The sequence below is a fragment of the Lygodium microphyllum genome, chromosome 12 (genome assembly GCF_053477565.2).
Source record: "Lygodium microphyllum isolate KBCC chromosome 12, Lygodium_microphyllum_v1.1.10, whole genome shotgun sequence".
NCBI classification, from domain to species: Eukaryota; Viridiplantae; Streptophyta; class Polypodiopsida; order Schizaeales; family Lygodiaceae; genus Lygodium; species Lygodium microphyllum.
Genome location: NC_141146.1, coordinates 36719772 through 36742955, shown reverse-complemented (window position 1 = coordinate 36742955; position 23184 = coordinate 36719772). Strand labels below are relative to the sequence as shown.

At 38.2% G+C, this 23184-nt stretch overlaps 1 pseudogene; it reads right to left on the bottom strand.

The window, feature by feature from the left end:
- Nucleotides 1–2761: 2761 nt before the first annotated feature.
- LOC148027642 (mitochondrial succinate-fumarate transporter 1 pseudogene) overlaps nt 2762–23184 on the bottom strand; it is a 60565-nt pseudogene continuing 40142 nt past the window's right edge.

Below are 23184 nucleotides of genomic sequence, written 5' to 3'. Positions count from 1 at the left end.
ATGAATACATAGTGGGTAAGTAGGGTGAAGCTCGTCTCTATGCCTCACTGAAGAAAACAACTAACAATCAATGCATGTCTTAACAAACTATGACATACCTCTGTACATGCCTCTCCACCAGTAGCGCTCTCTAATCTTCTCATAGGTCACCCAAACAACTCTGTCCATCCCAAAGGCTTTCATGAAACTCTTTCATGATTCGCACTTGTGAAGCTCTATCACATACAACTCTCAATGGTTGTCCTCCTCGCTTCCATGGATGCTTCTAAAGTGGTCCACTCTGCAAGAAGAAACCATAAGCTTTTCTCCTAATCTTCTTGAAGTTCGCATCAGTCCATCCATCCTGTCTAGACATGGGATTCAAATAACGACCAATATACAATACTCTCATGTATACAAAGACTCATTAAAGATCTCCAAAGTAGATACATAACAAGTATGATCAGCATACATGGCTGAAAGATTAGCCCCATCATCAACTTCATCAATGCAAGAAAAATCCATATCATCATACCTTGCTCATGAAAGCATATTGGCTACTACTAGGTTGTCTTTACCTGCTATGTGCTTGAACTCAAGATTCATGGATGTTATGTACCCAATCCACATAATCATGGCAATGTTTGGAGTAGAACAACTCGTGATCATAGCTAGAAGAGGAAAAAAATCAGACTTGACCACCATAGTAGCACCAATGAAGTACTCTTTATCATTCTTGAGAGCCATGACAACTCTCAAGAGCTCCCTCTTAATCTATGGATACCTTCATTGTTATTTTTTTAGGACTTTCACCCTAAACCAAATAGCATACCTATTCCCATCTACATCATCTTCGCCAACAGCCCATCCAATGCCATAGGACTAGTATCAATAGTGAGTATAATAGGTCTCCCACACTCATAATTTACTTTCCAAAGAGCTAAGCAACTCTCTCAACAATCTCTTCAGCTTCTACATAGCTCTATTGTGCCTCATGTCCCAAGAAAAACGATGCCCTTTCCTCGAGAGCTGGTAGAGATCATCTGCAATATGAGAAGAATGAGGAATCCAAACAAGATAAAATACACAAGCTCCAAGAACCTACCTCTGAAGTAGCAAAGCAAGTCTTTGTAATATTTTCTATGGCATCAACCTTCGCAGGGGAAGGCCTCCTGCCATAATAACCACACATATGTCCAACAATCAAAACCTTTCTAGCACCAAAAATAGACGTCAGTCCCCAACAAGGTCAAATTCACTTCCTCTAGCCTGCAAACAATCGTCTCAACATCTTTGATATGCACAACCACAAAGTACGTGCATCCATGATCATCTAAAGTATCATCTTTCTCTTTCTCAAACAACCCTTAATAGGCAGATCATCAATGAAAGGCATAGTAAGCTCAGGACTAAAATCCTGTAAGACCTTGTTCATCCCATTCATCATATGAGCATCCGAATTAGTACTCTCAATGGATCATATCATGTGTCAGCTCTTCAATAATATGAGATTTTCTTTTAATGATGTCAATGATAACATCATGAAATTCTATTTTGGCGATCCCCAAGACTTCTCAAAGGTTGAATTAAATTTTGTAGTTAAGAATCTGATCCTTAAGCACCTTCTTCAAAGTCCATAGTCCTCTCAATGTTGAAAAGTAGCTTGAATCGAGGTTGCTTTTTTGGATTTGGATCGTTTGTCTTTGGGCCTTTCTAATCTTCCTCTACTTTCAGCTTCTGAATATCAGCCAAGCTTTGCTCTAAACATGAAGAAGAAGGACGAGAAACTGGATCATTCCTCCTAGTCAACCTCTTTGAACCTTCAGGCTGATCATTATCTATTTTCCACTTCTCCTCAACAAGCATATCAACTCAATCATCCCATCGAGTCCCTTTCTTGATCACATCACCTACAGCTGAAAGCTCAGATGTTGAAGCTTTCCCCTTTTTCTGTGCATGCAATGCATAGGACCATAAAGGAGATTTGTCCTTCAAAATTTTCTCTAATTCTAGGCCATAGAGAACCTCGGGAGGTTCACTATATATATATCCTCTATATAACGTGCGCTCACGGCCTATTTATAAATATCCTAATCTGTGAATTTTTCTTGAATAAAACACAACCCTTTTCTATTCAATCTGTAAGTAACCCCTTTATATGAAACCCTTCTATATGTAAAAAATTGTATAAAAATGGTGTTTTAAAAACCCCTTATTTTGAACTCATGTTATATATACATATATTAACGAGTGACCCCCCCCGAGTAGAGAACAGCTTCTCTTACCACCTCTCACATCACATAAGAATAGTGCAAAAGAGACTCCTCCAACAATTTCTTCATACCACCCTTACCAATATTTGGTTTAATCCGTTGCTCTGTATCTCCAAACCATATCATCTTGTCCTTCCAAACTATAAGCTTTAGCCTTTTTGCCTCTTCAAAATCTTAACACTCCTTCTATTCATGACCTAGACTATCAGATCACATGCAACGATACACAAGATCATTCCTGGAAGAATTTGCAAGAATAGAAGAAGTTGGGGCTAAAATTGGAGCTGGATTAGGCTGCTACTCCATTCTAGTCAGCTTGATTGGTAGATCTTTTAAGTTATTTGAAATCTCCTCTACCATATCTTCGATAGTCAGTTTTGCAGATGGTTTGACAATTGCAACATGAATAGGCATAGGAATAGACACCGGATGAGAAATAGGAGAAGTAGTGGATGGTACAACAAGAGAAGTAGGAGAAGTCAATGAGGAGAAGACATTGTTGATGGTGACTACATTACGTTCTGCAAGCGAGCCTTCCATCTCTCCCTCTTTGTCAATGTTGTAGAAACTGCATCAACAGCATCTTGCCAATCCGTCTTCAATCCCATAGGTTGCGTACGGTCCTCTATAAGCTCTTCCAACTCATCCTGAAGTGTAGGATCAGCAACCTGCAAGAATAACTCCACTTTCTCTGAGTTCGGAGCTCTTTGCTCTACTGCATCCAATTGGTTGTATCGCTCTTCAAACTCTTGCAACAACTCAGAAGCAACAAGTCCTTTGTTGGGCTAATAGATCCACTCTCTAAATATCTTCCATGTAGCAATATCATAATCCTCTAGAAAAGATTCGTCTTTGAGCGCTTTCTTGAAAGAATTCCAGCTAGAGTCCTATACAAACAAATGTGTCACTCTAACATGCAAAGCATGCATGACAAGTCGTAAGAAATAATTGCTCCAATTGGTCGAAGCTTTGAGAGGAAGACCTTAGGAAAGAAGTGGACGACCTGTATGACAAACAAGTCAACAAAATTTAGGAATATACAAAACTTATAAAAGATATAAAGCTTAACATATTTCCTAAATGTTTAAGTTTTTAAAACATTTAGAAAGTAAAATCTTTCAAAAATCTCAATGTGTGCATAGACATCTATTTAAGGAGGACTAAGTAAAGAGCAAGTGGCCTTCATGCTTTGAATGAAATTTGTTGACTTTTAAGAGGAGGGTCCCATACCCAACTTATGATTCTTCATGAAAAGTTAATGAGTCACTGCAAGAGTTTTGGCTCGGGGAAGTTATTATATGTATATCCTCTACATCACATGCATTCACATTCTATTTCTAAATATCATTATCTATGAATTTTTCTAAAATAAAACATAACCCTTTTCTATTCAATCTATAAATAATCCCTTTATATTACACCCTTTTGTATTTAAAAAATGAAAAAAATGGTATTTTAAAAATACCTTATTTTGAACCCACGTGATGCCCACATATTCATGAGAAACTTACTCAAGAGTTTTGGACACTACTGAGATGACGCTTCTTGTATCAAATATTTAAGAGATATGAAGAAGATTATTTGTTTTTGGACTCAATATTTTCATGTTTGAATGTTTTTGTATGCTTTACCCAATGTGTCTCTTAAAATTTTTAGAGCTATAGTAGTTTTGTTTGGGTTTGTGTGCTGTTCTTTGTGAAACTTTCCAAATTTTTGTTTTGAATTGTTTGATAACAAAGTCAGTATCCTATCCAACACACCTTAACATCTCATTATTGGTGGGTAGTGAGTGAGGCATGTTGTTTATCACTACTCAATTAACATCACTTTTTCAGTGCCCACACTATAAGGAGTGTCGAAAAAGTTGACTTTGTTTGTGCTTTATGGATCAATTTCTTGTTTGAGATTGTTTTCTGATGGCCAGTTCATTTCTTGAATTCTATGGAAAAAAAGGAGAGGATCCTCTAAGCGATTCTAAAATTTCAACTATTGGATGAAGGTTGTAATTGGTTTCATAATTATGAAAAAATCTCTAAATTAGAAATCCTCATGTTCCTATGGAATATGAAGCAACCAAGCATGCATTTCTTGAACCTTTTAAGGAAACTGAAACTTCCTAATATCTTTGCAAAAGAATACAAACTTGTTAGAAAAAAGAACACAAGACTGTAGAATTTCATTGCCTTAGAGTACAACAGACTTCGAAATCATTGGAATGTATCTCTAGACCCAAGAGAAAGAGCACTTGAAATGCTCAAAACAAAACATTGTGTTAAAAATTTACAGTGAAAGGTGAGAACAAAACTGGAAATTAAGGAATTGGGTACTTTTCAAGAAGTTGTAGTGATTGCCATTGAAAAATAGAGAAAATTTGAGAAAATTAGAAAGAGAGAATCATTTGGAACACCTAACATTGAAAACAAAGACCAAAATCGACAAGGGGATGGACAAAAGTTTTAGGTTTTAATAGGAGAAAATGCTCAATTAGCATGATCAGAGGTTGAAGGTCAATTGTCACGTCAAATGCAAAACATGAGATTAGGAGCTTTGAGAGGAAGAGCTTGGGGATGAAGAAGTGGAGGACCTATAGGACTAATAAGTCACAAAAATTTAGAAAATAGAAGGGGAGGAAATGGGAGAGGATATTATCGAAGACCAATGGTGACTTGTTTTTCTTGTGGAGAAATAGGTCATGTAAGCACAACTTATGCTATATGCCTAAAGCAAGTGGGGATATGTATCCTCTACCCCAAAACTTACCAAATAGACAAAATGATTTTGGGATAGAATTAAAAAATGTTTCTACAACTCAAGTTTTTAGGTTGACTAAAGAAGAGAAAAGAAAAAGTGCCACTAATTGTATTCTTTTAGAAAATCAAAGTGAGAAAAATAAAAATGTTGATATAATGCATGTTGTAATAAAAAGAGGAGACATCCTGAGAGAGATGAACCTGAGACTAGTAAAGCTAGTGAAGAAAGAGGAAGGAAAATAAAGAGAGGAGAGAAGAGAGAAGAAAATAAATGGAGAGTGCCTAGAAAACATTATCATGCTACTATACCGATATTCCATTGGGACAAGGAGAGAGAGATTATGATCTTAAAACGGATATGATGGGTAAGAAAGCTTATATATATTTTTCTCAATTGATGGAGTTGTGTCCTAAGATGAGAGGACAGTGGATAAAATTAGTAAATTCAAAGTTCAAAGAAAAAATAAAGGAACAGTGAGATTTTTGAGTGTAGAATAATTTCCCGATATTTATCCTATTGTTGATGATTGGTATAAGAATTAGAACATAGATGAAGCAAATATTGATGGAGGAGCATAAATTAGTGTGATTCCTTAGGCTTGTGTAGAGTAGTTTGGACTTCGAATTGTTGAATGATCAAAACTTTGAATCTATCATTCTAATCATGCTAAAGTGAGGTGCTTAGGTATCATTCAGAATTTGGAAGTGGAGGTTTATGGAGTGTCTATGAAAATTGATTGTCATGCTATGCCAGTAGGGTTTGGAGCTTTTCGGCTCATATTGGGTAGACCTTGGCTTAGGAAAGCAAAATAATAACCTACATATATTATGCAAACAGAGTTAACAAACTGCGAATATTGTCTAGAAGCATTTATGAATTAATATCAAATGATACATACTTCAATAATGCATTCAAGCTAGCATTATTCCATCCATAAATAGTTTGTAAGTTCAGTATCTCGAGAGATGCACGTAGAACAGAGTAGGTGCAACCTTTGTACAATGGAGTTTTCGACGTTATGTGTAGCAGGTCATCTATCTCTCTAGTGGCGCCCTCCCCCCAAACCTCATGGGAAAATAAATCGTGCACCATGTTGTCCAAAATCTCTTCCTCCAAAACTTGATGGAGCATTTGAAGAGGGCTGCTATCGTCGTCATCAGTCTCTACTTTTCTTGAGGACTTTGCCTCCTCGCGTCCACGCTTCGCAGCCTCTCGACGCCCTGGAGGGACCATTTGAGGATGTGGTACCACATCCTACTCAATTTAAAAAAACGAGGTTTAGTTTAATGGTGAAGAAACAACATAAACCAATAATATTTGTGCAAATAAAGCAGTAAAAATTACTGGGCCTTTTTCTTGGTCTCACTCTCCGTACATGCTAAGGTGTGACATTGTGATTCGACGTGCTAAAAAAAACCATCCTCGACAACGATCACACATACATTTGATTTTTCGTCGTAGCCAAGCGTCTTGATTGTGAAGATGCAATGTCTCATCCTCATTGGAGGATGTAGTGTTTGTTGACTCAGCATGTCCCATACTAGTAGAAGATGATGACATAATTACACCTAAATCATAAGGACATATATGATTTCATTTGGTATATATGTCATATTCCCTAAATGCATTGATACTTACAACATGGAGGCAAACATTTTGATATTGAAAGACTAGGAAAGTTATGTTGATCAAAAAACAACCAAAAGCTAGCATCTAATCAGTTTAATTGTAACTGCACGTCTATCAGCGCGTGTAATATGTCTTATCTGTACATATACACACACAATTACACGCGCTTACAGAGGCGCCATGAAAATATTAAAAAAAGTTAAAAAATTTTGTGGATTTCTTTTCAAACCAGTGCTTTCCTGCGTTTTTTGCGCATTTTCTGTAGTTCGAGCTTGACATCACTAATCATGTCTATCTATCACTTCATGAAGACAATGAGGGAAGGAAATAAGAGTAAAAAGAGGACAGGAGGAAGGAAGAGCCAAAGAGTAAAGAACAAGAGCCAAATAGCAAGGAAGAGAAGAAGATTCAAGAAACCTACCAAGGGAAGGGAGAAGGAGGACAAGAAGCTTGCAACCTAGCTGCCACCTGTCGGAACAAGCAAAGAAGGTGAGTTCTTCTTCTCTCTCTCAATCTTGTTTGCTTTCTCTGTCTCTTTGTCTCTCTCTCTCTCTCTTTTTACATGCTATAGACTGTCATCTATGGATGTTTTTTTGCGTGTTTTTTATAACAGTTTGCAAAATATGGTCCAACTATGCACGTCTGTCAGCGCGTTTAGATGACAGTGTAGATGAAGGTATAGACGTAGGAATAGACAGGCTGACAGACTCGGGTATAGACGCAGCATGCAATATGTTTTATCTGCACATGGTAGTAATGGATTTTTGCTTGTGTAGATGTGGAATCCTGGATCTTCCAACACTGATCCTGAGTTGGAACGCATGAACAACACCTTAGCGGAGTTTTCTAGAGGTGTTAGTAGCTTTTTTGGAGGTTTTCCGAACAAGGAGCAATTCATGGGGGAGATGACCAGTTATCTTGGTCGCCCTCCCACTGTAGAGGAGATTTTTAGTGTCATGTCTGGGACACCTATCACATCTTTGCCTAGCACTGCCGCACAAACACGAAACCTTGGTACACCTCTACTAACAAGTACTCCACGCACTATGCATACACACAGATCAGTTGATGCATAGGGATCAGCTGAAGTACATGGATCGGCCGAAGCACGTGCATCTGCAGAAGCATGTGCATCGAGTGAGGTAGAGGGTAGTGTGCATCGAGGGAGAGTCGTGCGGGAGGACGAGGAGGTCGAGGGCTTTGTGGGGGTTGCCTAGGAGGTGGCTCTCGATCACCCTCACCGGAAAATGAGAGAGGTGAGCCTCCACAAATGTACTACTCTGTCACAGATGTTTGTGGTATCTTGCATAACCTTGAGGGGAGGGAAGTGATAGCCTACTTGAGGAGTGTCGTGCATGCCACATACAAAGATTGTATGATTCCCTTCAAGCACAAAAAAAAAGATTTGTGGCAAGAGGTGCTGCGGGCAGTACATAGAAGGTACCCTAATCCCGATAATTCATGATTCTCAGATGATTGGGGACGGTCAAAGGTGAGAGATGTGCTTCATAACAAGAGGTCTCACCTTATGACGCGCGCCAAGGAGTCACTGTGGAGACAAGAGCAGGGGCGCCCTGGATATGGCCAACTACCCAATTGCCACCGCAAGGAGTGGAAAGAGGCCAAGAAGAGAGCATCAGAGAAAATGATAAGTCACCAGCATGCAGAGGCGTGACGTATCTAGATGGCAACCATGGGATCGTCGCATTATGGATCGGGTGGTAGGGAGTCATGGGAGGCTGAGTTTGTAAGTATTATTTGATTTCTTTTTTTAAATTAAATTTTGTAATTTGTTTCAATTCATTATGTAGCGTATTCTAATACATTGTATGTTCAAATTGTTTTGTAGTATCATATCATTGGTAGGATGCCTACTCCTAGAGAGGTAGGCTACCATCGAGGTCATAACCGGGCGTCCACTTGGCAGCATTTCTACGAGGAGGAACTCATCACGGAGGATCAATATAATCGTGCCATGAGGATTCCACAACCAAAAGAGGTATGTTTTATTTTTTACATGAAAAGTATAGGTAACTCTAATTTAAACACCATATTGGCGAATATGGGATTTTTTCATAAGTTTGGGACACGTGGTCAAATGTTTGTATTTGTCATAACTTGAACACTATAACTCCAAATGAAGCGCTCTACAGCTCAATAGATTCCAATTTTCAAGTGCTTTCCAATGATAGGTCACATCATATGGTTTTGAGAAACTTACAGGCATGTTATTTGGATGCAACCTTTTTAGTATTCAAAAAATGGGAATTGGGAGATTCCCAAACTCACTAATATTGTGTTTTTATTGTTTGTAATGGTATTTATATACCTTAATCCTTTGTGTAGGCAAACCCTGATGTAGTTGAGGATAGCGAAGGGGGGACTAGCAGTAGCGGTAGCGGCAACGATTGCGGCACCGACAATGGTGGTGGTAGCGATGATGATGCCTCTTCTGAGAAGATGTAGAGGAGCCCCGTGCATACATGCCTCCCCTTGGCTTGTAGTTTTCATTTTTGATATGTATTACTTTCAGCTAGTGCTTGCGACCATGACCATACTTGAGGTCACAAGCACTAGAACTCATCATGTAAAAACGTTTCATCTATATATATGAAATTTCGTGTTCTACATACATTGTTTTGTTTTCAGTACAAAAATCTTTGAAATAATCTTTCTCTGTTTTCCCTAAGCATACAATTTGATGTTGATGGGGGGAAAAAAACCAGAGAGCATGTGGCTTGCAAAGCCACATGCTCTTTGTTTTTTTTTTAATACCTCCATTTTGCGCGTCTATTAGCGCGTCTAAATTGCAAGAAAAATGCGCGTCTATTATCGTAAAAAATTTGCAGAGTACACACCTTTGTAGACGCGCAGTAACACGCATGTATAGACATAGAATATGAATATATCTAATTTTTTGTAAATATGATTATATATTTTGCGGAGCGTGTTAATAGGTGCGTCTATATGGGCGTGTGGGTTTCACTATAAGCGCGCTTTTAGACTCGAAATTTTAGACACGGTAGTAGATGCGGTAATAAATGCACTCGACATTTTTTAACACAGTTCAAATATTGCTTCTACAAGTGCATCTATGGAGCCTTTTTGTTGTAGTGTGTGATGTGCTAGGACTCCCAAGCTTTCTTTCTATTAAATCTGTGCTCAATTTGATGTTTGTGTCAAAAGTTATGTCACTTAAGATAAACTGGACTAGAAACACGAAAAGAAACATGAAAATAGCTTTTCATACAAACTTCTATGGCACATGTTTCATTATGATTACTCACTCTTGTGTTTTTGTGTTTCTGTTAAAGTTACCCGGATCATCATCTATTCTTGACCAAAAAGTAAAATGATAACATTTTCAGTGTTGTGTATATTTCTCTTCTATTTTGAACCAATTTCTTCTCTTACACGTTTTGTCTATCTTGGGTATTTTTCTTTTGGAGTATGCTTTTTAAACTAAACACCTTTTCTTACAGCATAGCTTCTATGTACAATTTGTTGTGCTGTTCTTTCATCTTGTCATTTTGTATATGGTGTGCAGATTCTGTGATATCATATTGTACATATTCTCTCAGCCAGCTATGTCGAATATTGTAATCATCAACTAATTTCCTTTTGGACAACATTCCATTCCTCACTTTCAAGGGCAAGGATTCCCTCGGTGGAAAGTAAAGATGCTGCTAATTCTTGAAGGCGATGACTTGCATGATATTGTTCTTGGTAATTATGAATGTCCACCTCATCCAATTAATTAGGCTCATAATAAGACCCTTGAAATTGAAGGATCTATCTTTGAAGAATAGCAAACTATTTATAATGAGTGGGTTGTCAAACGTGACAAAGCAACTCATTAGTATATTCTTTTTGCTCTTCAAGAATTGATGTTTGTAATCTTTCAACCTCAAAAGCTATATGAGAGTATTTTATAGTAAATTTTGAGAAGAAATATATCATAGAAATAATTTACCTTCGTAGTCAACTCACTAAATTACCATACAACATTGGAATTTCGATGACAATACACATCGAATCATTCAAGAACTTTATGAATCACCTTGTTCATTTGCTAGTGATGCTATTCTACGAAAGCAATTGGTAACACAGGTTCTTGATAAAGGATCTTGCTTATGATAATATTGTTACCATATTACCTAACAAAGATGGGATCAAATTTGATCAAGCTTGTATATGTTTGATTGAATATATACAATGATATGAATGATGACATACAAATCAAGAAACTCTTATAATATCAAAAGAGGACACATACTCAAAAAGAAAGAATCGACAAAAATTTACTTGCTTGAAGAAGGCACCCCTTTCCATGCTATATAGGTAGGAGTCATTGTGGTGGTAACCTCTTTCATCTCAAGTTTCCTAACAAACATTATTCTTATTGCAATAGAAATGGTCACACTATAGATGATTGCTCGGCAAAACAATATGATGAAGAACATGTATTACAAATAAACAACCACGTTTATCCAAAGATTATTCTCCTTGTGACTACTGCAAAAAGGATGATCATCCAACCCATCTATGTTTTAAGAGGCATTTTGATTCAGATTGTAATAAAGCATATGTTACTACATATGATAACACTATTGAAGAAGCAAATTATGTGAGTTATTATATCTCTCCGGAAAGGTTACTTCATGTTCGTGATGAATTTCTTTTTATTATTGATTTTGGTGCTATGGAAAACATGACATATCAATCCCAATGGTTACATAATTATCATTCTATTTGTGTCAAGTAATTAGTTTATCTTACTATGGCACAACCTATCAAGTCAAAGGTAAAGGTGATTTATATCTCAGTACTCTTTCTTCAATAAGAATTTTGTGTGGAGTTTTACATGTCCTAGATCTATAAAGGAGTCTTCTTTCAATTCTAAGACTTGTGGATCTTGGTCTCTTAGTCGATTTTGACCATACCAAGTGTCATATTGAGAAAGATGTCCAAACGATAGCTGTTGCCCCTCGAAATGGTAATCTTTTTGAGTTATCTTTAAAGGAAGATATTGCCAATGTTTTTGCAACTCCTCACGATCTTAACAACAAAATATGGCATCATCACTTTGTCCAATCTGATTTTTCTAAGCTTGTTGATCTTTATTGGCATTACCTTGTTCAAGGTATGGAATTCAAAGCTCATCCTCATATGGGTATTTGTGAATATTATGCACTTGGGAAAGCATTTTCTACAAACTCTTTTCCATTTCTACCACAACTCATTCTAAAGATTTACTTGATCTTATTCACATTGATATTTGTGGACCTTTTCCTCCATCAAAATCTCAATATTGGTATTTTATAAAATTTTTTTGATGACTTCTGAAGATATACAATTGTTTTTCTCTTGACAAAAATTAGAATCTTTATTATCTTTTAAGAAATATAAAAAAAGCTACAGAACTTCATACTGGTCCTCACATCAAGAAACTTCGTAGTGATAATGGTGGAGAATACATTTCAAATTATTTTAATGATTATTATACTCATCAAGGTATTCATCATGAATATACAGTTTCCTACTCTCTTCAACTGAATGGTATTGTTGAATGTAAAAACATGACTATTCTCTGTCATGGAATGTATGCTCATTCATTATGGCTTATCTCGATGTTTCTAGGTTGAAGTAGTCTTAACAGCAACTCTTGTGCAAAATCATCGTCCAGCTACAACTACTCCTTGTTCTGATAAAATACAGATTACTACTTGGACAGATGAGATTGCTTGTGTTTCATATTTTTAGACTTTTGGATGTATTGCTTATATTCATGTACCCAAAGAGACTCGTTGAAAACTTGATTCTCTAGGTTTGAAAGTTATTTTCATTGGATATTCAACTTTTTCTAAGGGATACAAGTTTTATGATCCATCTTCCAAGAAGGTAATCATAAGTCATGATAATATTTTCAATAAGTAACTTATAGGTAGCACATGGTCTCAGGAGGATGTTGGGTGGACGTGGTCACTAGAGAACGTTGATGATACAAGGTCCTTACTCACTTCTTTTCCCTTTCTATATGATGATGAACCTCCTTCATGAGATAATATTGACTCTTCAAATCAGAATTCACAACTTGCACCTACTATTACTATGATGACCTTGTCATTGATCTTTATGTTAATCTTCCAATTAATAATGAGCATGGTGCTTTTCATGTTTATGATGTTGATATTTTTTTGAATGCTCTCAATATTTGTGAAGACTGTGTCTCTTATAGTGATGCCATGTTATCCCCACAAAAGAAACAATGGTAGGAGGCCATGGGAGCTTAGTATGAATTTGTTCTCTATAAAGGTACATGTGTTCTAACTGAGGTACCACCTCGACATACTTCTATTAAATGGAAGTGGGTTTATAGGACTAAAAAAAAAAGTAGATGGAACATTTGACAAATTAAAAGCAAGGCTAGTTGCCAAAGGTTTCTCACAATTGCAGGAGTTGATTATCAAGGATTTTTCTCTCTTGTTGTTCATGTTACAAGTATTTGAGTCTTGTTAGTTTTTGCTGTTGAGTTTGATTTGGAGGTTCACCAAATGGATATGAGTAATTTTCTTAATGGTGATTCAAAGGAAGAATTACACATGGAGCAATCATAGGGATTTGTAGTCAAACATAAGGAAATCTTGCTTGTAGACTTTATCGGGCACTCTATGGTATCAAACAATCTTCATGAGCTTGGTATCAAAAGATTGATCTTTTACTTACAAAACAAGGTTTTATCTCTTGTTCTTCATTTGCTAGCTTATATGTCAAGTTTTGCAAATATAATATTGTTATTCTTGCTCTATATGTAGACGATATTATACTTGTTTCTAATAATCTCAACTTCCTTCAACAAGTAAAAAAGGTTTTATCTTTTGCATTTGATATGGTCAATCTTGGAGACATACACTCATGTCTTCGTAGTCAGACTCAATGCTATCGAGAAAAGGGTGTTTTATAACTATGTAAAACAAAGTTCATTGAAGATATTATTCAAAATTTTGGTTTGGGTTCTACACATCTTGCTAGTACTCCTTGTCTTGTGAGCTCTACCAAAAACTCTCACTTTATACAAAATGATGGACAATTAGCATTACATCAACCTTATGCTAATCTTGATGCATTTTCATATGCACATATAACTTAGACCTCTTGGTCATCATTGTACATACATATTTCGTTTCACTTCATATGCACCAATTCACTTTACATGCACACAATAGTCCTTCTTGATCATGTTTGCACATTTATATATAGGAGCTTGAGTTTTTCCCTTGTGCTCCACAAGGGTTTTTTCATCTGTAGCCTGAGACTTTTTTTGAGTAAGGGTGTTGGAGCTATATATAGCTACCCTATCTAAACTAAGTCTCACCTATATATATGTAGATTGTGATCAATATGACATTTTCTTTGGGAGTGTATATGGTGTGTCCCTTCTCTCTTTATCGCGCCTTTCTACATATCTTCTCTCTCTACATCTCAACATTTTTACTTTAACTATAGATTCAATTAGAAGGAGAGCCTTATGTAGGAAAATTTTAAAAATAAACAAGAAGGGTATCACTTGTCATTGCTTGAATATTGTCACCAATCTCTCAGTAGTGAGACTACAATCTATGTACACTTATCTCAATATTGTCTGAATTATGAGAGGTGTGAAATTCAAAGAGATAGAGAGTATGTGTATGCATAGACACAAGGAGTGTAATGTAAATACATATTTGCTTCTTCTTCAACAAAGCTCTGTTTAAATACAAGCAAGAGAGGCCCATTGGGTTTTCCTAGAGTTTATCAAATGGCCTCCAGTTTGTTATTAGCATTGAATGCTCCCAAGATAGGTGGCCAATTGGATGAGCAATGTCCATTGAGTTGTATTTGAGTTGGGTGGCCAATTCGATTGACCAATGTCCCTTGAGCCCTGTGTGTGGGTAGCATCCCACCACTCGCTCCACAACTCCCTCCTAACTCAGGAACTATCTCTTATGATGATCCTTTTGTTTCTTCAGTTCTTCCCTTGATAAATCCTATTATACATCCTCATCAGTATGTTGAAAAAACTATTTAATTTATGTCACTTGTGTAATTGTTTTTGTATTCTTATGTAATTGTTTTGCAGCATATATATTATTTATTATGTTATTTGTTATTATATATGGATCAACACATTTATGTTGTAGTGATTCATTTAAGTTCTTCTTTCTATTTGGATAATAGATTAATACTTTATCTCCACTTTTTTACTTTATCATTCCAATATCACCGTACAATGTTTTTGTCTAAAGTGAGCTATGTGAAGGTTTGTTTGAATTATTAATCTAATTAATGGTTGTTTTTTCCATTGTTCTAAGTATGAATTCATTGCATCTTTATATTAATTTGGTATTTCTCGTAAAGGTATCTTTGGAACAAAAGTTGGGTCTCTTCCATATAATACCCTAAATGGAACTATTTCAGTGGATGCTTGTATTGAGCATCTATATGCATAAGTTACATATGGTAGTATTTTATCCCGATTCTATTGTAAAGGATCCACATACATTCAAATTGTTTATGTAATTGTTTTATTTAGAAACCGCATTAACATGTTTGTTTGTGGATGATATGGTGATGCAAATGTTTGCTTAATTTCTAAACAATAACAAATTATTTTAATTACTTTACGCTTGAAGGTTCATCGTTGGTCTTAAAGTATTTCTTTTGGGAAAGAATATTTAACTTTCACTTCACACCATTGTATTAGATATTGATTGAGTACCATTTTGTGTTTGTGTCCTTTACTAGTTTTGGGTAGTGGACTAATGATATCCCAAGCTACAACTCGAATGGATTGGACACTTTAATAGATTGCACAAGTCTAACATGTTTTCCTATTTAAGGTTTGAATGTTTGACATTTTTTATAATTCTTTAAAAAGTGTACTTTAGAATGATGAAGTTTTGGCCAAATTTTATTTTTCCTTATAAATTCGAGACATTTGTGGAAGCCTATGCTTCCAGACAATCGATGAGTATGAAAATGTTCTATATAGTTGTTTTGAAACAATGACTTAGGAATTACTAGCTTAACTTCCTATTGTTCATTTACATAATATAACACGTTGCTTTGAATTAACTATGTTTTTTGGATACTAGGATTATTTTTTCAAATTTCATTTATGATTCTTTGTGTGTTAATATATTGTTATTGAAGTCTTGCTATTACTTTTTAAATCTATAGATATTTGATTTATGGTGTTGTTCTAAGTGTGTGTTATTCCGGAAAGGTCATCAGCACCTATGTTCTTTTTAGTTCATTCAAAATACTTTATTTCCAAGTTACATTCTTGGATTACCAAGATTAAAACATGTATCAACCCAACCCATGGAATGGAAGTAATTGATAAAATCTAGACATAACCCCTAGGTGCAGTGTATCTAAACAAGTGCAATAATGTGAAGTGCTCATCAATCCACAATCCTCTCGTGATGTGCAATAGTATCAGTAAGAAAATACATATGTTTTAAGATGTTTCATAGCTATCAGCAAAACTCTAGCTCCAACCTGTCCAAGGAAACACCAATCTTGACCAACGCTATCATGTTTTCACACTCAAAAAATCCAAATGAGATGACGAAAAGCAATCGTGATCTCAACAAACACAAAAATAGAGCTATAAAACAACAAAACAAACAATCACACAATAACTAAGCTACAAAAATCTTACCTATCTAAAGGTTTTCTAGGGGGTTTTTAGTTTATGCAAAAGCACTTGACATACTTAGCCCTCCCCCTAGTTTGTAAGCATTCATGTATAGCAGTTGCTTTCATAAAAAGATGCTACATCTATCATCCATTCAATTTTCTCATTCTTTTGTAATTATATGTGTTTCTGTTCTGACCACTCCTCTAGTTGAATTGTCATCAACCTTGACACATACTTCTTTAATATGTATCCATTGATTCTTTGTTTATGTACCTTTCCATCTAAATCTTTTAATGCATAAGTCCCATTTTTATAAGTCCCTATGATCCTAAATGGTCCTTCCCATTTCATTTGGAATTTGTTTTGGGAAATATGATCCAACTTGTTATTATATCTCAAAACCAGATCCCCTTTTTTCACATTTTTATTTTTGATTTTTTTATTATTTTGTTGAAGATTTCTTTCTTGACTTCTTTTATAATGATCACACACCTCTTCTGTGTTCAATTTTGCTTCTTATAATTGCAACAATCTATCTATGAGATAATTTTTGTTTTCACTCTCACTCAATTTTTCAAGTGTCCTTGAAGTTGGTATTTCCACTCTCGAGTACATTACTCATCAATATAAGTGTGCATCACGTGGATTTAAATTAAGGTATCTTTAAAATACCATGTTTATACATTTTTTACATGTAGAAGGGTGTAATATGAAGGGGTTATTTATCGATTGAATAAAAAAGGGTTATGTTTTATTCAAGAAAAACTCATAGATAAGGATATTTATAAATAGACCTTGAATGCATGTGATATAGAGGATAAACATATACTAACTTTCGCAAGTTTCCAGTTCTATAGGTAATAAGGCTTCTCTTCCATAAACAATTTAAAATGGCAAAAAACATGTACCTTTCTTGTCTAAAGGGTAAGCCCGCAAAGCACTTGGAAACTCAATGTCCCATGTTTGAGGATGATCATTCGTCATTTTTTTCAACATTCTTATTAACTCACCATTGAATCACTCATTTAGACCATTACACTGCGGATAATATGATGAAGCAAACCTCTTTGTTATCTTCCTTTTCTCACAAAGTTAATGAATTAGTTCTCCTTTCACTACAAGATATAGACCTTATACCGATGTTTAAAGCGATGAAAATACAAACAACAAAATTTGCCCCCGTCGTTGCAAAAAACGTCGTTATTGACGACGCCATAGAGATGTCACAATATGCGTCGCTATTTGCGACGCAACCAGTAAATTTGCGACGCTCATAGCGAGGCCAATAGCGACGCGAGTAGTAAATTTGCGACGCAAATAGCGACAGTAACAAGGAGAAATTTTTTTTGTGGTAGGGCAGCTTGTGTGTTGTATGAGAGCCATATAAAATAGTTTCGGTACTACTGCATACAAAGCGCTTGCAAACAAAAAGAATGTATACTGAAATCATAAAACTGATACATGAAATAAATACATGATCGCATAAAATGCGATTGGTACAATCATGAAAGGATATCACTAATACATAGAAAATGTCTACATAGATCAGGCGACTAAAAACTAAAGGTGTGTGAGCTCCAAGGATCCAAGGGCGAGCTACAAATCCTCGTCCCCCAAAAGCTCGTCCCACCGCAAAGGAGCATCGAACAGATTCTGCAGAAAAAGAAACAACATATCAATCCACCATACAATAATGCATTCAAATATCTCATGGTAACTACGAACAAGAAAGATGAGTGACTTACAGGGCCGCCGCGTCTATACAATCGGTCAATCAATGCATTGAGACCGTGCCTCTCTGCATATCGAGTCTCAAGGCCTTGCGGATCGCAATTTATAATGGAGTACTGCAAAGAAAACAAAATGCTAACTGTTAGAAACATGATTGTCAGTACAAAGAATATTTTAAAAAAACAAATAAGCAAAACAAAAGAGAAACTTACAAACTCCTCCAAATATGTCATGTTGCCGCCACTCCCAAGATGATGCACCACTCCGGCCTCGAGTCGTGCCCTCGCCGCCTACCGCTGCTGACTCCAACGTCCTGGCGAATCTGTAGCCTCCTCCCTCAGTTGGCGCCAGTCGTCTGCATCTAACCACTCGGGCTTTGTAGCCCCACTCTTGATTGCCTTGCGTGCGTTGGATCGTCTATGTGACATGTATGCATGCATGCAATCCATCATCCAGCCCGTAGAGAATCTATCTACTGCGGCTGGCACCGGAAACTCCTCGTGCAAGGATGCTACTATGTAGTCCTTGCTCCCCTTCGGTATGTTCTTCCAATGATCCAGGACATTGTGCCAAAAAACTTGTTGGCACAACTCCCTCATGCAAGCCATCACCCTCCTCCCCTCATCATTCATGATAATGGCTCCTGACCTACTATCAACTAGGTATCCATAACCCCTAGGAGTCTGCCTAAGATGGGTCCTCTCCCATCTCCGTCCACGCTATTGGGCATATCCAGGAGACCCCTGTACATCTGGTGTACTGACGGGGGTACCCTCTCTTGGAGTGCCACTCAAAGGGGTGCCACCAAAGGGGGTGCCACCAAAAGGGGTGCCACCTGCTGCTGACGGCTGCGCAAAAGCCGGAGTAACTGGAGTAGACGTCCCCACAGGTGTGACAAATCTTGGAGGTGATACAGCTCCAGCTGAACGACGAGACGGAGACACCACGTCCGTGTCTCCACAGCAGCACCCCCCTAATCCTGATGCAGTCCCTCCCTCTGGCCCAAGTCGTGAGCGTCGAGATCGTCTGCTCGAAGCTGAAGCATCTGATCGCGCTGAAGCAGATCTAGCAGAGCGCCCTGACGAAGAACGAGACAGCTCCTGGTCTGCCATCTCTCTGAATCTCGCGAACTGATCTGAAGACATGCGTGCCATCATGTCCTGAAGCTCCTCATCGCTCATCCCTCGACTCATCCTGAAAATGTCACCTGCACAGATAAAAAATGGTGTTAGAATAATCAATTTAAACTATACAAAGCACAATAATATAAATAATTTTTGAAAAATCCCTCTTAAAATGCATATCTTATGTACCTTTATGGAAGATCTAAACAACGAATTGAGTAATACAATTCTCCAAGAATGAAATATTCTATGGTCCCATGTTAATCTCCTGATACAACTCTGCATACACTGGAAGGTCGATAGACATGTCACAACAAAAGAATGAGTTTGCCTCGTTCTCAAAAAATTCTTGGACTTCTGTATTTCCATCATTATTAGCCGATGCGGGCTCCAAACTTGCGGTGGCCTCCACCCCTTGTAATATCGACCCCTCTATTTGCATATTTTCTTCATCTATGCTTGGAACATTGCTTTGATCATATACTCTCGCACTTCGAGGAGTTGAAGGTATATCATACCACTATCGAGGTTGTCGGGGGTTTGGATAGAAGATTACCTGTTCACAAACACGTACAAAGTGAGTTCAAACCATTGTGACATAAACCATGTCGTATTACAATTAGCAAGCAAATGACTCTTTGCACCTGTTCACAATGGGCCGGCAACACAAAGGTGTCCCGCAAATCCATCCATTTTTTTTCGGAATCTATTTCAAGAAACCCAGATGGACCTCGTCGAACTGTTGCTCCAGCTCCTCCAAGTACCACTTTGAACCACTGCACATCGAATAGTATCATGGAGAAGCTACGGTAATCCACCGTAATAATACTTTGCAAGTTCCCAAAATACTCCATCTCATCCACAACCATGTTCGGATCCGTTGCTCGTCGTCGGCTCTCTTGCTCAAACCTTGCCATGACACCACAGTCCATTGTGGAGCGCATTTTGTCAATACGCTCCACGCGAAAATGCTGTCCGCGCAACCACGATGCACTATATATTTTGTATTGCACATTTGAAACACTCAAATTAGATGTAGCAAGCAAATTTAGATACGACACATTCTAAACCCCTCATCACCTTTGGACTACATCCCCTCGAGAACTCCCACTCCTCCATTGAGACCTCTGTCCCTTCGCTGGATGCTGCGGTCAAGGCTCCATGCAACCATCGTGTTGACATAAACCGTGGCATCTCCTCCATGCCTTCGGGATATCGAATCGGTCGGTGATGCGTACTGCGTCGGAATTCAGCTCACGCTTCCTCTCGATCTTGCCTTGCAATCTGGTACTTAGCGAGCCACGTCTCCATGGAGGCATGGTGCAACATACAAAAGCGATTCACCTTCTCTTCCATTGAGGCATCCATTCTTTTTTCTACCCCATTTCCAACCACCACATCTCCAGTCAGTCTATCATCATCCTTCAGCGTCCATAGCATTTCATTGTCTGGTTCCACTGTTGGTAGCCATTGTGAGATATGCACTAACGCCTCTGACACCAACCAACCTTCTGCCATGCTACCTTCTGGATGAGCTCGTTGTCGCACAAAGCCTTTCAGGGTTTTCATGAAGCACTCCAGGAAGAACATCCATCGCGTATGGACAGGTCCAGCAATCTCCACTTGGTCCACAAGATGCACAAGAAGGTGAACTTGTATCGTGAGCATGCTAGTGGGCAGGTATTTCTCAAAGAGACAGACCATCTAAACTGCTCCCCGCCTTGCGGATTCAATAGAGGACGTCTTAATCTCTTTCTGTGAGATCCATTGCACAAAGTCGATAACTTGTAAATGGCCCCGCGAATTTCTGGAGTAAGGCATCCTGCGATCGCGATCGGTAGGACAAACTGCCACAAATGAGAAAGCATCATGAATAATGGCCTCTTTTCAAATTACAAAATGCCCACGCTAATTACAATCCATTCTGTTCACAAATCTGACATATCTTATGCCAATCATGGGATTTTAGCCCAGACAATTGGTCATCTTTAGAAAATGCGGACCTGAGAGAACGCATCATACCCGTTGGAGTGCGGATAGACTTGATTACTTGCTTCACAATGCGCTCTTCTTTGGTAGACAAAACCCAGGGAGCGCGAGGAAGCTGTACTCCCCCTTCAGCACTCGACTGTGGCCAAAGCGCCTCCATCTTACCTACCTCCTTCAAATCCATTCGTGACCCTATAGTGTCTCTCTTTCTTGTGATGTGGTCCCATAGCAAGCTGCCCACATTCTTGAAAATATGCATGGGATCCAACAAGTGGTTGACCTGTAAGTGGGTCCAATATGGCAACTCGTAGAAAACTGCGAACCATCGCATTCCATTTGGATGTGATTCCGGGTTTACCATTTTCAGCTCATACCAGCTTGCAGCGTTCATACGTGCTGGATGTCGTCCAAAAAAACCTTTCCTGAGTTCACGATCCTCCGCAAGAAAGCGGCATGTCCTTGATATACCATCTTCTTCATGGTTCGTGACCTTCGAGAGTCTAACTGTGGCCCACACAATGGACATGCATGATAACCTGAGGTAACCAGACCTGTAAGGTGAGCCACGACCTAGTGAATACTTGATTGAATGAAATAAAATATAGATATTACCAGCAAGAACGGAGGTCTGCTCACTTGAGCACTCTCCCAATCCCGGAAAGTCATGCATCGTCCACATGAGAATGGATCGAATGTTGGCTGATCGACCGCCGGCCATCGCGCCTGCTCATATCTTGCACAGTGACCCCCTCCTCCCACAAAATCTTAAGCTCATCGACTAATGGATGAAGATACACGTCCATATTTTTTACTTTGTAGCGGCCCGGGATGAGCAAGCTAAGGATGAGATGTCCTTTCTTCGTAGAAAGCCTGGAGGGATGTCGTAGTTGACAAGCACTATAGGCCACACACTGTAAGAAGTCGAGCACAGACCGAGTGGGTTCACACAATCCATAGCAAGACCGAGCCGAAGATTCCTTGGCTCTCACGCAAAGCCTGGGAAGGTAGAGTCAATGTGGCTCCATGCGCGCGAATTCGCTAATATTCGTTAAACTCCATCCGTGGACCTATTTTGCACATGCCACATTGTCAAGCTTGCCATGCCAGACGTGCGAAACATGTGGTTTATGCGGGGGATGAGTGAAAAGTGTCTGAGAACTTTTTGAGGGATGGTTTGCTCTTGCAAGTCCTATCGATACCTGTGAGCACCACACTTTGGACGTGTCTCCATAGTGTCGTATTCATCTCGAAACAGTATGCAGTCATTGATACATGCATGGATGTTATTGTAGTCCATGCCAAGCTTCCGTAAAACATGTCGTGCATCATCACGAGACTCATGCATGGTATTTGTAGGTGGTAATATATGATATTTCAATAACCTGAAAAAAATCATAAAACACCTTGAAAAAGCACAAATGTTTGCAATAATACTGTAAAAAATAATAATCAATGAAGCCTATGTGCAAGGTACTTGAATAACTCAGTCACACTCGTATCACTCCAACCGTATTTTTCTTGCACACTTAAGAGTGCAAGCAATGTCTTCAACTGAGATACTCGGCACCCATCATATAATGGTATGGATGCTTCCTCTCTAAGCGGGTCAGATGCCTCAACATCCATGAGAATCAATGCATCGATCATTGCCTCCATCTCAGGCTCCAAGATTGTAGGTAGGTCGCGAAGGTTGTCTGTCTCCTCTGGCATTGACGGTATAGATGGGCCTTGCGAGTGGTGGATTAGCTCTTGCAATCCATCTATTGCACGTCCAGGAACTCTTCTAATTGGCCGCAAAGGGTGCACTCCCCCTTGGGTCGAGACATCAACCCCCTGGATAGAAAATTTTCCAACAAGACCCAATCTTATTGTGTATGGTTTTCAATTAGCTTGCGAGTACAATGCATGATTAATATTAACTTCAAATTACCGTTTGCTGAAAATCCGCAATCGCCTGATCAATGATCTCAGATTGAAACTCGCCAAATCGTCGTACGTGTTCTATAGACAATCAGCGTTTTCA